Raw genomic sequence first — 16,965 nt, forward strand, 5'->3', positions numbered from 1 at the left:
GACCTTCCCAGGAATGCCCCAGGCAAGACCCGCCAACCCACCCGCAAAAAACCACCCGACACAACACCCCCAAACAGCGAAAAAGCTAAATCTCATACTTACAATGTCTCTCGGCCTTCGGTCCAAACGCGGCGCTGTGCAGCTAGGTCGTCATCATCAATCATCATAACTCCTGTTTTCCACCACGGATTTCCTGAAAAGCAAATGCAATCAAGATTAGACTGTCGCAGCAGTGCTTCGACAGACACCAAAAATTACACACAAACCCCCGGAACCCCGCCAAAGAGCACCTCAAAGGCAAGCAAGTCAGCAAAAACGGCAAGAAATTTCCACCTCATATTTGGTCCAAAACACTTTTGTCCATTATTAGAGCTTCACAGCAATGGGCCCAAAACCGTCAACTCACCCGCAAAGAAGTACAACACCCCCACAAGTGCTGAGTCTTTCTTCATTGTGCGTAATCCAGCACTCTGCTTGGAGGGAAATCGCAGTCTGGAGGAGGAGGATAGAGGAGCATGTTCTTCAGAACTTGTGAACCTGAGGAATGTAGACTGCGGCACCTTCAAATCAATAAGCAAACAAGTGAAGACAGTTCTGATGATGGTCTTGTTTTTGGGATTAGGTGATTAAAGTTTGAATTAAATTAACTGTGCAAAACAAAGAAAGAGAGACACAAAGCACACAGGAATAAAAGTGAATAAGGACGAAAAAGAAAGTTCTTGATTGATTGTCTCATTTTCAGGGCTCGGTGTCAGGGAATAAGAACAAGATTTCGTCCTCATACTCTGCGAATTCAGGCTGGATGAGGTCAGTGGCACCGAACAGAGAAAAAATCCCCTCATCTACGTTGCTGTCCTCCTCGTCTTCATGCGGCGTGCTTTCTCGTACTTTGTAATCTGGTGGTATGAGGTGCTGATTCATCTTGATCATTGTCAGCCGCTCCACATTTTTGGGCGAGAGGCGGCTCCGTTTGGGAGTTACAATGCCACCAGCAGCACTGAAAACACGTTCAGAAGACACACTTGCGAGTGGGCAAGACAAATAGTTTATAGCCAGGTTGAAGAGCTGTGGCCACAATTGTTTTTTGCCATGCCAATACTGCAATGGCTCATCATTAAGGAAGACCTCTGTTGAGTCATTCAGATAGTCCTGCACCATCGACTCAAGGTCATCAACTGTTCCTCCACTTTGCTTACTTTTTGCTGTGCCTGTGACATTTTTTCGAGAACCATACCCCATCAAACTTAGCCAATCCTCCTCCCCAGCCACTGTTAGTGTTGTCATTGTGTGTGGTGCAGATGATCCAGTTGCCGGTGTCTTTAACGGCTGAGAGGTCACTTGTGCCCCAGCCACAGGTGCAGAAGTGGATTCTTGTGACTGCGGATGGCCTGCTGATGCTGATGCTGATGTACTGGCTTCTCCTTCAATAACCTGCCGTTCTTTTTCAAACCTCTTGGCTGACCAGGCTAACCAATGTTTGTACTTTTGAACATCTGCATCAGCGAAAGGAAAGAATGCGTTGTCTGCCAGCGCCTTTTTGTAGCGTGGATCCAGAATAGTAGCACAAATGTAATGCTGATCTGAGTTGATGTTTTGAAGACGTTCATCACCACGTAGGCGATGTAATAATTTTTCAGACAAAATGAAATGGTTTTTTTTTTTTCATCTTTTTCAAACTCAGAAGAAACCGCCATCAGTTGGTGCTCCAGTATGCACAACAATGGGATAGCTTTTCCCAAATTACAGTCCTCCTGGCTGACTGCACGCGTGAAGAACTCAAAAGGACGAAGCATGTCTGTCAGGCTTTTAACTATGTCCCATTGCGCCTTACTCATCCGCAGGTCCTCCTTCTGAGATGTAGCCTCTGTCAAGAAATAGTGATCGAGTACCGTATACTGCTCATGCAGACGCTCAAGCATGTAGAAGGTTGAGTTCCAACGTGTTGCCACCTCCTGGATGAGTGCTTTCACTGGCATTCCACGTTGAAGTAGCAGTCTCCGCAGATGCTTCCGGGCCTTAAAAGAATGGCTGAAATGGTTGCACATTTTGCGGCAGGTGGCCATTACCTCGAACGCTGGACTCTCTTTATCACTCAAGAATTTTTGAACTACCAGGTTGATACAGTGCGCCAAACACGGCACTCTAACATGGTCACCAAGGAACATGGCCTTAACTACATTGGCGCCATTATCCGTGGAAACATAACCAATCTTGCGTTTTAGGGGGGATAGCATTGTCAAGACCTTTTTGTCAAACTCTTCCAAAAGGTTTTCTGCTGTGTGACTTTTCTCCAAGCCAAACATGGCTAGTGTTGCATGTTTCCGAGCAGCTTTGAAAACTTGGTCCGGGTCAACACCTGCGTTTAGCTTTGCTTTAACACCTGAAAAAGAGACCCAGTGTGCAGTGATGCACATGTAATCATCGCCTGGGCCACTGGTCCACATGTCTGTTGTCAGATGTATTGTGTGAACAGCACTCTTCTGCAAAGCTGCCCCAATCGCCTGCAGCACATCTTCATGTAGTGCTGGAACCGCAACTCTGGCAAAATAGAACCGGCTCGGAACCTTCCATTTAGGGCAGAGCGTTGCAACTAATTCAAGAAAACCTACCGCTTCTACAAAAGAAAAAGGTAGAAGGTCCACAGCTAGCATTTTAGCCAGCTTAGTGTTATACAGACGCGTCAGTGGGTGGTTGCGTTCATATGGCACGTCTGAAGTAAGCATTGTTCTAATGTTGCCCTGGACCAAGCATTTACGGGCTGATAATGACTTCGTTGACCCAATTTTGCTCGCTGGTGAACTTTTGTGCGTTGGTGTCTCACTCGCTCCAACACTCTTAGTGTGCCTCACATTGGGTGTGCTGCTGACAGGGGTACTGGGTGTAAGGGAAGTGTTTGACACGTCTTCTTCCTGCTCGTCAACATCAGATGAAACATCAACGTTTCCTTGATTTTGGCCTTTCTTGATCGCAGCTAGGTGCGCAAACCATTTGACAGAGTGCTTTCTCTCAAGATGACCACTCTGGCCGCCGGTACCATAGTTGGTACCTGACTTACCACGACTAACTGCAAGCTTACAAAGGGTACAAATGGCAAACTTTGGATTTTTGGGACAAACAGTAAAGAAGTCCCAAACTGGGGACTTGAAGTGTCTGTGGGACCTGGAGGAGGCGGCGATACTGGTGGTGGTGGTCATGAAGCTAATGCCAGATGAAGTGGAGGATCTGGATTGCCCAACTTTTGTACGTTTTCCACTTTCACCGCCACTAATTAAGGTCGAGGTTGACGAAGGTCTCTTCTTGCCAGAAAGAAATATGGAAGCGGGACGAGTTGGTGTACTACTTAACTCCAATGATTGTGGTGTTTCCACTGCCTCCTCATCGACAACATCATCATCATCATCATCACGCGCAGCAGCTCTTCGGGCTAGGGTCAAAATGTCTGTTTGCTGCATGCCCGCTGGGGCTGCAGTGACCTTTATGATGACTGGGTCGTCGTTGGCAGAGTCTTCATCAGCAGCAGTATCCGCCACTTCTTGTTGAGCCTCATCACACTCCATAAGTCTGAGACTTTGGACGAGCTTCCTTTTACGCTTAAGTACCTTTGTTGGATCATGGTGTGCCTCACTCTCAGACGGCTGTGGTGCTGGTTCCCAAGTTTGATCCGTATCATCAGAAGGAGGTGTGCTTGAAGAGGATGTAGACACCACCCTTGATCTCTTCCTTGCTAGGGTTGTGGAAGACAATGAAGGATCAGCAGGAGGAGTGGCTTCCTCAAATGATACCTCGCCTTGATTGTCGATTTCCTGATGTGCCCCTACTTCGGGAGGAACAACTATTGTGGGCACTTGTGACCCTCCATGCACCTCTGCTTGCGCATCTCCTTGCGCTGCCTCTCCTTCCACATGTACTTGGGCTTGTACTTGCACATGTGATTGTTGTTGCGGCTGTGGTTGTTCAACACTCGTCAGATGAGCTACAACAACCTGTGTTGATTGAGGGACATTGCTGCTGCTTTCTTGCGATGAGCCAACATCACTGGTCGATGGTGATTGAAGAACTATACTGGCTGCCTCTGCAGCACTCAAGGGCTTGGACTTAAGGTGGCGTGGTGGTGGTGGTGGCACTGAGCCCAATGGAGCGGGGGGGTGCTGCGGCCAGCTTGGTCCCCAGCAGATCCCGCTGCTGCTGCTGCAGGCATACTTTTTTTTTTACTCCCAAAAAAAGGGGCGGGCGGCACACCAGTCTCCTTGGTAACTTGCTTCTTCTGCTCCTTACTGGCACCTTTCTTGCTAGAGGAGCTACGGGTTACTTTTTTTGGGGCCATCCTCTTCAGAGCAGGTCAGCAGGCAGCAGTTGCACGAGTTGCAGAGGGTTCCGTGTCCAGACGTGACGTCGCGTGACGTTATGCTGCACACACCGCTGCAGGACTTCTTCCTGGCACTGGTGGTTCTCTTGAGTCTTCTTGTGCACCTAAAAGCAATGGAAGACAGAGGAACATCAGTTCAGTTATACACCCCAAAAATTCGACAAAACACAGAAAAATGAGCACAATCCCATGCCATCCTTGATGTTTACATTGAAGACACCCCACAGAAAGACTACGGACATGCAAGTATGCAACACTCACTACCCCTGGGCATAATGGATGAAAAGTAGGCAAAATAAGTGCAGGCCTCAGACACTGCCTCTCCTCAAAATGGCCCCTTACACCCCAGGCACATGTTGCCTGTACCAGCCAGCACTCAAGATGGCCACCACCACCACCCACATGGCCAGTCCACATCAACAGTACACCCCCAAAAAACAGAAAAACAGCCAGAAATCACCACAATCCAACGCCATCCATGATGTTTACATTAAAGAGAGTGAGACCACACCACAGGCACACTCAGTCCATGCACCACCCACCACCCCTGGGCAAAAGGCCACACCAGCAGCCCCCCAAAAACGACAAAAAACAATAAAATAAGCCCAATCCCATCCCATCCATGGCCTCAATTATGTTTAAATTCAAGAAGACACCCCACAGAAAGACTAGGCCCATGCAACACTCACCACCCCTGGGCAAAGGGCCCCACCAGCAGGCCCAAAAAAACGACAAAAAACAATAAAATCAGCACAATCCCAGCCCATCCATGGCCTCAATGGTGTTTAAATTCAAGAAGACACCCCTCAGAAACACTAGGCCCATGCAACACTCACTACCCCTGGGCATAATGGATGAAAAGCAGGCAAAATAAGTGCAGGCCTCAGACACTGCCTCTCCTCAAAATGGCCCCTTACACCCCAGGCACATGTTGCCTGTACCAGCCAGCACTCAAGATGGCCACCACCACCACCCACATGGCCAGTCCACATCAACAGTACACCCCCAAAAAACAGAAAAACAGCCAGAAATCACCACAATCCAACGCCATCCATGATGTTTACATTAAAGAGAGTGAGACCACACCACAGGCACACTCAGTCCATGCACCACCCACCACCCCTGGGCAAAAGGCCACACCAGCAGCCCCCCAAAAACGACAAAAAACAATAAAATAAGCCCAATCCCATCCCATCCATGGCCTCAATTATGTTTAAATTCAAGAAGACACCCCACAGAAAGACTAGGCCCATGCAACACTCACCACCCCTGGGCAAAGGGCCCCACCAGCAGGCCCAAAAAAACGACAAAAAACAATAAAATCAGCACAATCCCAGCCCATCCATGGCCTCAATGGTGTTTAAATTCAAGAAGACACCCCTCAGAAACACTAGGCCCATGCAACACTCACTACCCCTGGGCATAATGGATGAAAAGTAGGCAAAATAAGTGCAGGCCTCAGACACTGCCTCTCCTCAAAATGGCCCCTTCTTACACCCCAAGCACATGTTGCCTGTAGCAGCCAGCACTCAAGATGGCCACCACCACCACCCACATGACCAGTCCACATCAACAGTACACCCCCAAAAAACAGAAAAACAGCCAGAAATCACCACAATCCAATGCCATCCATGATGTTTACATTAAAGAGAGTGAGACCACACCACAGGCACACTCAGTCCATGCACCACCCACCACCCCTGGGCAAAAGGCCACACCAGCAGCCCCCCAAAAACGACAAAAAACAATAAAATAAGCACAATCCCAGCCAATCCATGACATGAATTATGTTTAAATTCAAGAAGACACCCCACAGAAAGACTAGGCCCATGCAACACTCACCACCCCTGGGCAAAGGGCCCCACCAGCAGTCCCAAAAAAAGGACAAAAATCAGCACAATCCCAGCCCATCCATGGCCTAAATGGTGTTTAAATTCAACAAAACAGTTGTATCATGCACCACTAACCAACCCTGGTCCTACTGGATACTGTGGCTACCCACAATATAATTTATTTAATGTTCTGAAAAAGTTCCAAAATTTTACTTGCAGCAACTGTAATGCCCCAAACAAACTTACTTGTGAAAGTTGATTTCTAATCCAAAAGTGATCCAAAGACAGTCAAAAAGGCCTCAAATCCAAATATCCAGCAGCACCCACAAAAAGTAATCCTTCCAGCTCCAGATCCAAATGAAAGTGACCAGGAGATGGACAAAGCACTGGGAGGAGCCTGCTGGACAGGAACAGGAAGTTGGAGACTGTGGGGCACTTCCTTCCTCCCCCCCCCCAAAATGGACTCCTTGCAAAAAAAAAAGGCCATGCAAATGTCAACCTGAGGAGTGATTCTGATAAAAATCATAATTTTCTGAAGGTTTATCCTGTTTGCTGGTGATTTTCTTGTGCGAAATTGCAAAATCTCTATTTCGCAAGTGCGAGATTGTTCCTTTCCGCCGCAACTACGTGTTCGCAATTGCGAACTCTCGCGAGGTGTGCTGTGCAAGGTGGCAAGCCGCGAGTACGTATTCGCGGGCGACAAACTCCCGCGGGAACACGCAGCAAGATCTAAAATGGCGCGTCACTCGCAAAGAAAAACAACTCGGCAAACGCTAAAATGACGGAAAGTGAACGCCGTGCACCACGCCGCGCGCCGCAACCAAGCAAAAAATCCGCCGCGAGCGGATTCACGGATTTTCGACAAATTCGCGAGCGTTCGCGGATTGCGGATTTGCCGAAAATCCGAAAAATCCGCGAGCGGAGCGGATTTTACGCCCATGCTTAGTACCGTGGTGGGACAGACCCCTCTGCAGCCAGGGCTATATGTGTAAAACACTGTGTGTGGTGCATGCACAATGCAACAGGCAAATGTGTTTTGGAAAGATGTTTGCCTATTGTTTGAGAATAACAAGGCCAGCTTGAGTAGGGAAGACAAGTGTCATTAATCACGAATGCTACAATATATTGCAATTCACTGCAGTGACTTACTCTGCACAAGAGAGAGGTTCCTTGACCGTTGCATGTCAGTAGCCATTCACATCAGATGGTAATACCTGCATTTACAAACAGATGATACTAGGCAGACCTGCAAATGCGTCAGTAAGTAGTACTTTCTCAGGAGTGACATTACATGGAGTTAGACCTTAACATCGCCTCGTTACTTCATTTTTCTTTGTGTCATGTGTACAGCAGGACATGTAGATGGAGCACTATAGCTCACAGTATATCTTGTAGCAGTAAGATGCACCTTCATGTTACCATACATTCCTACATGTAATAGTTGCATCCTTGCCCCATGGTGCAAGGGGGCCTGCGTTGGGCCTAGGCAGCCAATACTGCACTAGCACTGTGGAAAAGACAAGATTTTTGTTAGATACAGTACATTTCTTACAATTTGCTTTCAAACACAGCTGTGCTGCACTAGGACATTATGGGGACTATACTGAGATTCACATAGGTAACACGGAAACAAAAATCAGTCACCACACACTGTTTGGAAATACACTTTCTTAGACTGTGCTAGAAGGTCTGAAGGTGAACACACTTTAGCATAACAAACACTCTCAGCGGGAGACATTGTTTACATCGAATGCGATACAACGCATTCCATTGCAACTCGGTCATTACAACGACTGCGTTGTTACATCGCAAACCATTACAATCCAAGTCCATTACAACTCGGTCATTACAACGACTGCGTTGTTACATCGCAAACCATTACAATCCAAGTCGTTACAACGACTTGCTGTAGGGGGCAGAAGGTGTTGGATTTAAAATCCAGCACCTTCCCTACTGTTGCACAGACTGGAGTTGGATAGTAAATTATACTATTCCAACATCCAGCGCCCCCTAAAGCAAGTCATTGTAATGACTTTCGCTGTAATGGTATGGGATGTAACAACGCAGTCATTGTAACAACCACGTTGTAATGGCATGTGATGTATCGTAGCATACTGTTCCACATTGCAAGATTTCTTTTGTGTCTTACACAGGCTTGTGTGTTCTGCACATGTTGTTAACATGCACACATGTTTTAAATAGACATGATGTTGGGTTGAGGTGAGTGTGACATACAACAGACCTTTGGAATAGGGGAATGTGCCATTAGGTTCACTGCAGTGAACCAGAGTCACATGGTCAGGTACCTCAATGTTTGACAATGTACATAATTCTGTCAATCACACATGATGTCTGTCTAACTCCTGCCATATGCAGTTAAAGCACAGCTACTATGAGGGCCAGTCATTGTGTTGGCCTCCTGGTCCAAGCAGACAGCATTCCCTGACACAGGCCTATGTAATAGCACACACTCAAATGCCATTTCCCGATTAGGATGATATAAAATGAGTGAACTCCCCAACTAGGCACTTGTACACTCAGGACAGGTTAAACTACTCTTGACATGCACAGGTAAGTGTTTATCCATTTTCTTCCATCACACCATGTTCAATGAATGTGTGTGTTTAACCACATGATTTTTCCAGACATTTCACATGGACATATCACACTCTTGACATCTCTGTATCCTTCAAGTGTTGTGTTGCTTGCAAAACACATCTCCATCATACACCTTTGGGTAATTACTAACAATGCAAAGTCATCTGCTTATATTGTTGTGGTACAGGACTTTGACTCTTATCACATGACTGTCAAAGGCCTGTGAGGTATTTATATTGAGGACTGTAGCCTTAAGAGGTATGTATGACAATTAGGCCATACATTGAGTCACATCTGTAGTGTTTTGAGGTTCCCCTGACATGCATGTATGCATTCTGTAACAAGATGTCATTTTGTATACATCATACAATGCCTTTTCCCAGGACATCTGCCAATCATGATCTCTGTAGGTATGGTCTACTACATTTGCTCCTATGAAAGTGCTGCCATTGTGCATGGTACCACATTGGTGAGACACACTACACTGAGTTGATTATCTCAGGTATAGACATATTTGGTGGTTTGTTTTCCAACACTCACTGAATGACATCGAAAAACACACTTTTCTGCAGCAGAATACAGCAAGACTGCTAGCTGTGCAGCACTGCACTGCTCAAGTACGTGGGGACAGGAATGATCATTTGGGATGTGGATATGTGGCATGCCTGGCCTGTTACCTTAATTCAGTGCACTGCATCACCATGCTTTTCTGTATAGGTGAGGTGCCCCATGTTGATCAAAGGGTCTAACAACATGATTGTTACATGTTGAGGCCTAATTCAAGTTGAGGAGATGTGCAGGGCCGGACTGGGAACAGAAACCGGCCCTGGCAAACTGCTTAGCTGCTCCCCTCCGGTTTTGGCTGATTTCTTTTACCAGGGGCCGATATTGACGACCCCTGGTAAAAACATGGCCCCCCCAGGGACCCAAAACCAGCCAGGTGCCCGCTATGGTCAGTCTGGCCCTGGAGATGTGAGTGAGTTGATGTTTACAGTGACTGTGACATAAAACATCCAACACATAGGAAGTGTACAAACATTTATTTACATTTTTGCACAATTCATTTCATATCAGAACTTTTGTCCTTCCAAAAAATGGAAATTTACAGAAAGAAATCTGCACAATGTTGTCGCATCGTCGCCTGCCAGCCCTTTGTCCGTACACATACGTTGTGTAGGATGACATATACAAGGATGATCTCGCACACCATTGGGGACAAGTATAGCAGTCTCCCCCGACGTATTGAGGTATCGGACGCGGGCCATCACCACACCAAATGCACATTACACAATGTTCCTGGTCTTGGCCAGTGCCTGGTTGTACTGCTGTTCCGTCTCAGTCTGGGGATGTGCAATAAATATTGAACAGTAAACACAGTACACAATCAAAAAAATTAATGTAATCATTGATTTGAGCCATGTTAAAGGCGTCGACGGCATTTCAACCCAAAATTTCTATAAGGGTTCTCATCAGGACAGTAAGTTTCAAGAGTTGACTTTCTTTGAAAAATTCACAATATGTACATAGGTTTTACAAAACAGTGACAAACATTTGGTTTAAACAGGCTTTTCCACCACTGAAAATGTGCAAAGAAGAATCTTTGAAATGAATATAAGACTCTTATGAAGGCTCTTATACAAGAAAAAAAGAATAAAACCTATATCCATAGAAATTAGAATCCATTGTGTGAATAATGAAGGAAATGTGAATCAGAAAAAGAGAAAAATAAGAAGAAAAATATTTAAAAATGAAAAAACCTTAGCAATATTCCTGCACTTGGCAGTGCTCTTCCCCTATTGTACCAAAAATAATTTCCAAAAGGGACACCTATAAAAATCAATAGTGTACACACAATTTAACACCTATTGCCACTTTCTCATTGGCAAGTAACCAATCCCGCATAGGGACCAATATCCATACCTGGCAGTGCATAAAAATCCCACTTAATGAGGATCCTCCGAGCTAGCTCGGAGGACCCTCATTAGGTGGGATTTTTATGCACTGCATATTGACAGTTGGAAATGTTCAATATTTATTTTTCTCTGCCACTGTTTGTTCGATTTCACATATGTTTATGTTTTTGAATGTATCGTATGAGTGTAATTGTTTGAGCGCCCTTTTTCATCAATTTCATTACATTTATTCATTAATTATTTATGTATTGGGTTTTTTTGTGACATTGTGATGCTCACAGGTTTTTTCCTTTATTTTTTCTCTGCTATATGGCGTTTTTCTTTTTTTAGTGGTTAAGTATGATTATGTAGCTCAAGAACCTTTGTATGGATTACAGTGCCTGAAGATGTAGTAGGTGTGATTCTGGTTTCAGTGAAGGTGTGATGTTTCTGCAGGGGAAACCAGTTGCCCATGTGTACGATCCATGGCACCCAGCACATAGGGAAATCGCACAATGGCATAGAAACCTTGATTGGACTTTAGCTGCTGATTTTGGGTGTTGGGTAAGAGGAGGTACTAGGGTGTGAGGCAGATGATGGCATCCAGGAAGGCATAAAATTATGGCTGTGATATTCTGACTGTGGTGATCGGGAAGGAACCAGATGCCTGTCTGTGGATGACTGCCATGAGATTGACTGGTGGAGAGATGTTAGTGGGCCTGGCATTTGTTGGCCGGAGAATCAGTGCTATCTTGTTTAGCAGTCCTATGATAGAGTCCCTCCTGAGTCTGTAATATTTGATGACCTCATCCTCCCTGAGGCCAATGAGGGTAATCTGCTGGAGAAAAATATGCTCCCTTCTCCTGTGCTGCCTACGTGGTGGTGGTCTTCTGCAACTCCCACCTGTAGAATGAGCACCTCCATGGCATAGTTGAGCTTGCCAAATTATTTTGTGTGGCTTGTCTTTATGTACCACAGCCACTACGTTATTTCCTATACCTAGGTAATCGAGAATAATTCCAGCAATCAACCCTCCCCACCCCTCTCAGATCCTACCCCGCCCACTAACAACCTTAGCGCCTGGAACCCAATCACCACAGAAGACACCATCCACCTTATGAACTCAATCCACTCGGGCTCACCAACCGACCCCTGCCCCCACCACATCTTCAACAAAGCTGACTCCATCATCGCACCTCATCTCCGTGATGTCATCAACTGCTCCTTCAACTCTGCCACCTTTCCAGAAAGCTGGAAACACGCCGAACTCAGCGCCCTCCTGAAGAAACCCACAGCAGACCCCTCTGAACTTAAAAACTACCGACCCATATCCCTCCTCCCATTACCGGGCAAAGTCATTGAGAAAGCCGTCAACAGCCAGCTCGCCGCCTTCCTTGAATCAAACAACTCCCTCGATCCATCTCAATCCGGGTTTCGAGCCAAACACAGCACCGAAACCGCCCTCATTGCAGCGACTGACGACATCCGAACACTACTGGACAACGGAGAAACAGTGGCCCTCATTCTACTCGACCTCTCCGCAGCTTTCGACACAGTATGCCACAGCACCCTTATACAACGCCTCAGCAATATCGGCATACAAGGAAAAGCATTGGACTGGATCATCTCATTCCTCACTGGGAGAACTCAAAGAGTCCGACTTCCCCCATTCAACTCAGAGGCCACTGAAGTCATCTGTGGCGTACCACAAGGATCTTCACTCAGTCCCACCCTCTTCAATGTCTACATGAGTCCACTCGCCTCCATCGCACGTCAACACAACCTTAACATCATCTCTTACACCGACGACACCCAGTTAATCCTTTCCCTCACCAAAGACCCTAACACCGGCAAAACCAATCTTCACGAAGGCATGAAAGAAGTAGCCGAATGGATGAAACATAGCCGCGTAAAACTCAACTCAGACAAAACGGAGGTGCTTATCCTAGGACCTTTCCCCTCTGCCTGGGACGACTCTTGGTGGCCTTCCGCTCTGGGCACAGCACCCACACCCACAGACCATGCACGCAACCTTGGCTTCATCCTAGACTCCTCTCTCTCGATGTCCAGACAAGTCAACGCAGTCTCATCCTCCTGCTTCAACGTACTTCGCATTCTCAAAAAGATCTTCCGATGGATCCCCCATGAGACAAGAAAGACTGTCACCCACGCAATGGTCACGAGTCGACTGGATTATGGTAATACATTATACGCCGGAATCACAGCAAAATTACTGAAAAAACTTCAACGCATCCAAAACGCATCAGCGAGACTCATATTAGACATCCCTCGCCAAGACCACATCACCGGACACCTAAAAGACCTCCACTGGCTTCCCGTCAACAAAAGAATCACATTCCGCCTTCTCACCCACGCACACAAGGCCCTCTACATGCTAGTACCCGAATGCCTCAACACTCGACTGTCCTTCTACAAACCCACCCGCCATCTAAGATCGTCCAATCAAGCCCTCGCCGCAGTCCAGCGCATCCGAAAATCCACCATGGGCGGCAGATCGTTCTCCTTCCTTGCTGCCAAGACCTGGAACTCACTCCCCACTCACCTCCGCCTTACTCAAAACCACATCTCCTTCAGAAAAGAACTTAAAACCTGGCTTTTCGACATATAGTGAACCCCCCCCAAAGCGCCTTGAGGCCCTCCGGGTGAGTAGTGCGCTATACAAGTAATCGAACTTGAACTTGAACTTAGGTTACCGATACATAGAAATGTTGACACATTTTAGGCTTTGTGTGCTGCTTGCCAACGATGTGAAACATATCGACAAAACCATAAATATCACTGCATGAGTTTTACATTCGAATTTATAGATGAACTCCTACGTTGCATATTTTACTCTGTGTGTGCTGCAGCCAGTTTTGGTGCAGGTATTTTTCTATGCAGGCCTTCAAATACTGGTGCATTTGACCACAAACATTGACCTGTAAATATGGCATACTGGCTATACTGCAGTCGTGTCAAAATTAGTAACGCAACAGCGGTGCAAGCCTCTTATAAATATGCCCCTAGGTTCACAGAGAGGCCAGCTAGTTAACCCCAGTAAAATCTCTGATGTGGTCACTTTCAGTTTCAGAAAGTTTCCTGTCATCCACCAGCAGTTCGCACAGAGCCAAGGTCAGAGTTAGGCTCCCTTCCTGGTTCCTAAGGTTGATAACATATTGGTTTGCATCTGAATACATGGACATTACACTAGTATTTCTGTTGCTTGATGGCAAGTGGCCTTCAATAATATATGAATATTACAGTGAAAGTGTCGGGCTAACTGGTTTTGATGATGTATCAAAGATAGATAGGGCACTGCATGCTGCTGACCGCAAAGTAAAGAGTCAACCCAGGTCAGGATGGAGATTGGAATCCTAAATTCCAAGAGCCATTAGAGCAAAAGTGGATGGTCAATGATGTGAAGGGTGACTGATAGTTTTTAGAGAATCAAGGCTTAACACTGATGCTAATCACCTCCATTCCCAAGGCAGCCTTCTCTCAGAGTGAAACACTTTAGTGAACCTACTCGGCCTGACGTTAGCTGAAAAGTGTAGAGCAAGTCATACCTTTCCACATATAGGTCGAGGTGTTCCTATTATTAATGGAGTGGATGTCAACAGAATCCTTGTGGACCTCTTCAGGTGCGTCATCACCACTAAGTTTTAAAAACCAGATGGGTACTCTCAGACCCAATGTGATATTGATCAACCTTCTAGAGGCCAAAGCCATAAACAATGTGGTAGGACATGGGATAGTTTTGATCGGAGCTATCAAACTCTGCTTCATAGAGAAATCAGAAATGAAGGCCAGAACAGCAGAAGGGCATGCAGCAGAGTGAATGAATGAATGAGGCCACTTGTAGAGTGGAATAAGGTATCAGTATTGGCATTTCTCTTTGCTGCTCAACTTGATTAGGCTCAGCCTTACTGATTAGAGCCATACCCACTTTTTGTTATCTTCACTCCAAAGGAGCATCATGGTGCTAAGTGATGTGTAGACGAAGTGTAAAGGAGTATGGTCTCTGTTTGTAATCAGATGAGGGATAGAGCTAGGCTATCTGGGACTGCGAAGATCCAAGTTTTCAGTATTTTCTTGAAGAAGGCTTCTGACTGTGTGAGTCTCAGAAGACTGGGCAAGTAGTCCCATAGTTTTGTTCCCAGGACCGTCATTGATTTTCCTCCTCTGGGTGTCACGCGGAACTGGGGAGGTACTAACAAATTTTCCTTGGAGTATCTTAAGGAACATTGCGGTAGATAAGGTTTAATTCGTGACCTGAGATATTTGGTTCCAGTTTGCTTCACTGATCTAAAGATTATAACAAGGATCTTAAAAAGAACCCTTTTGTGTATAGGTAACCAGTGAAGGGTGTGGAGGGCCGCCGAAGCTGAGGCCCCCCTTGGCAGTTTCAGTACAAGTCGGGCTGCTGCATTTTGCACAGTCCGTAACTTTTTCAGAGTGGTCTTCTTTATTTCTGCTTAGAGACTGTTGCAGTAGTCCAAGCGCGATAAGATTAATGCTACTGCCACAGTCTTTCGCGCTATCGCTGGAAGGAGATCAAATACATTTTTTATGTTTTGATCCAATGAAAGCAGGAGCCTGCCACCGACAGCACCTGCTGATGAAAGGACAGTGAGGTGTCGAATCTAATCCCTAGATTCTTGACGATGTCTATTGTATTTGAGGGAGGGGCAGTGTCAGTTGGCCCCACCGTTTGGGCGTAAAGATATTTTGTTGTCCTAGCAGAAGTTCTCAGTCTTTTGGCTGTTGCACTAAAGGTGATTGGATTTCATCCAATCAAAGACAGGGGTGAGGCAGTGTTGGAAATGTTCTTCTGCTGCCGTGGACTCTTTATCCAAAGTTAAAATAAGCTGTGTATCATCAGCATAGGACACAGTCTTGATGCCAAAAGATGCCACCAGGTCTAATAGGGGCACCATATATATATGTTAAAGAGTGTTGGGCTCAATGTTGGTGACCGTCCTGACTAGTTCAGAAGCGGTCGCTCCCTGTGCCCTGCTCCTGTGAGGTATCGTTAACATTATACTTCTCAGCTGCATTGTGTTTGTGCTCTGCCTCACTACCGCCTAAGTACTCTACATAGCGCTGCAGCGCGAGTGCCATTGCGACGCAACTAGGACATTTAAAGAGCTCCTGGGGGACTATTTACACGGCGCTTCAAGATCTGTGCATTGTAACGCTCTGGGGGCATTGTGGTTACGGCGCTTTAATTATGAACCCTGATTTTGAGTAGCGCTATTTTGCAGCTAGCGTAGTCAATTTCCTGAGCCCCAGCCTACCTCCAGTTTCGTTTTTCCCTACGCTGACGCCATCTTACGCTTGTTGTTGTTGGTGCCTCAGAGCCTGGCCCCCACAGCCTGCCCAGCCTCCCTGCTGACCCTCCCTCCCACGAAGTACATTGCCTGCTCTGACCCCGTTTGCGCTGTGACCGTCCTGACTAGTCCAGAAGCGGTCGCTCCCTGTGCCCTGCTCCTGTGAGGTATCGTTAACATTATACTTCTCAGCTGCATTGTGTTTGTGCTCTGCCTCACTACCGCCTAAGTACTCTACATAGCGCTGCAGCGCGAGTGCCATTGCGACGCAACTAGGACATTTAAAGAGCTCCTGGGGGACTATTTACACGGCGCTTCAAGATCTGTGCATTGTAACGCTCTGGGGGCATTGTGGTTACGGCGCTTTAATTTTGAACCCTGATTTTGAGTAGCGCTATTCTGCAGCTAGCGTAGTCAATTTCCTGAGCCCCAGCCTACCTTCAGTTTCGTTTTTCCCTACGCTGACGTCATCTTACGCTTGTTGTTGTTGGTGCCTCAGAGCCTGGCCCCCACAGCCCGCCCCGCCTCCCTGTTGACCCTCCCTCCCACGAAGTACATTGCCTGCTCTGACCCCGTTTGCGCTGTGACCGTCCTGACTAGTTCAGAAGCGGTCGCTTCCTGTGCCCTGCTCCTGTGAGGTATCGTTAACATTATACTTCTCAGCTGCATTGTGTTTGTGCTCTGCCTCACTACCGCCTAAGTACTCTACATAGCGCTGCAGCGCGAGTGCCATTGCGACGCAACTAGGACATTTAAAGAGCTCCTGGGGGACTATTTACACGGCGCTTCAAGATCTGTGCATTGTAACGCTCTGGGGGCATTGTGGTTACGGCGCTTTAATTATGAACCCTGATTTTGAGTAGCGCTATTCTGCAGCTAGCGTAGTCAATTTCCTGAGCCCCAGCCTACCTCCAGTTTCGTTTTTCCCTACGCTGACGCCATGTTAC

General features: G+C 46.6%; 1 protein-coding gene across 6 annotated transcripts in view; it reads left to right on the plus strand.

Moving 5' to 3' along the window:
- Positions 1–16,965, plus strand: part of LOC144822412 (multidrug and toxin extrusion protein 1-like) — an 887,289-nt gene that overhangs the window by 621,737 nt on the left and 248,587 nt on the right. The gene's annotated exons all lie outside the window — the stretch shown is intronic.

This window comes from Lissotriton helveticus, chromosome 3_1 (genome assembly GCF_964261635.1).
Source record: "Lissotriton helveticus chromosome 3_1, aLisHel1.1, whole genome shotgun sequence".
Taxonomy (NCBI): Eukaryota; Metazoa; Chordata; class Amphibia; order Caudata; family Salamandridae; genus Lissotriton; species Lissotriton helveticus.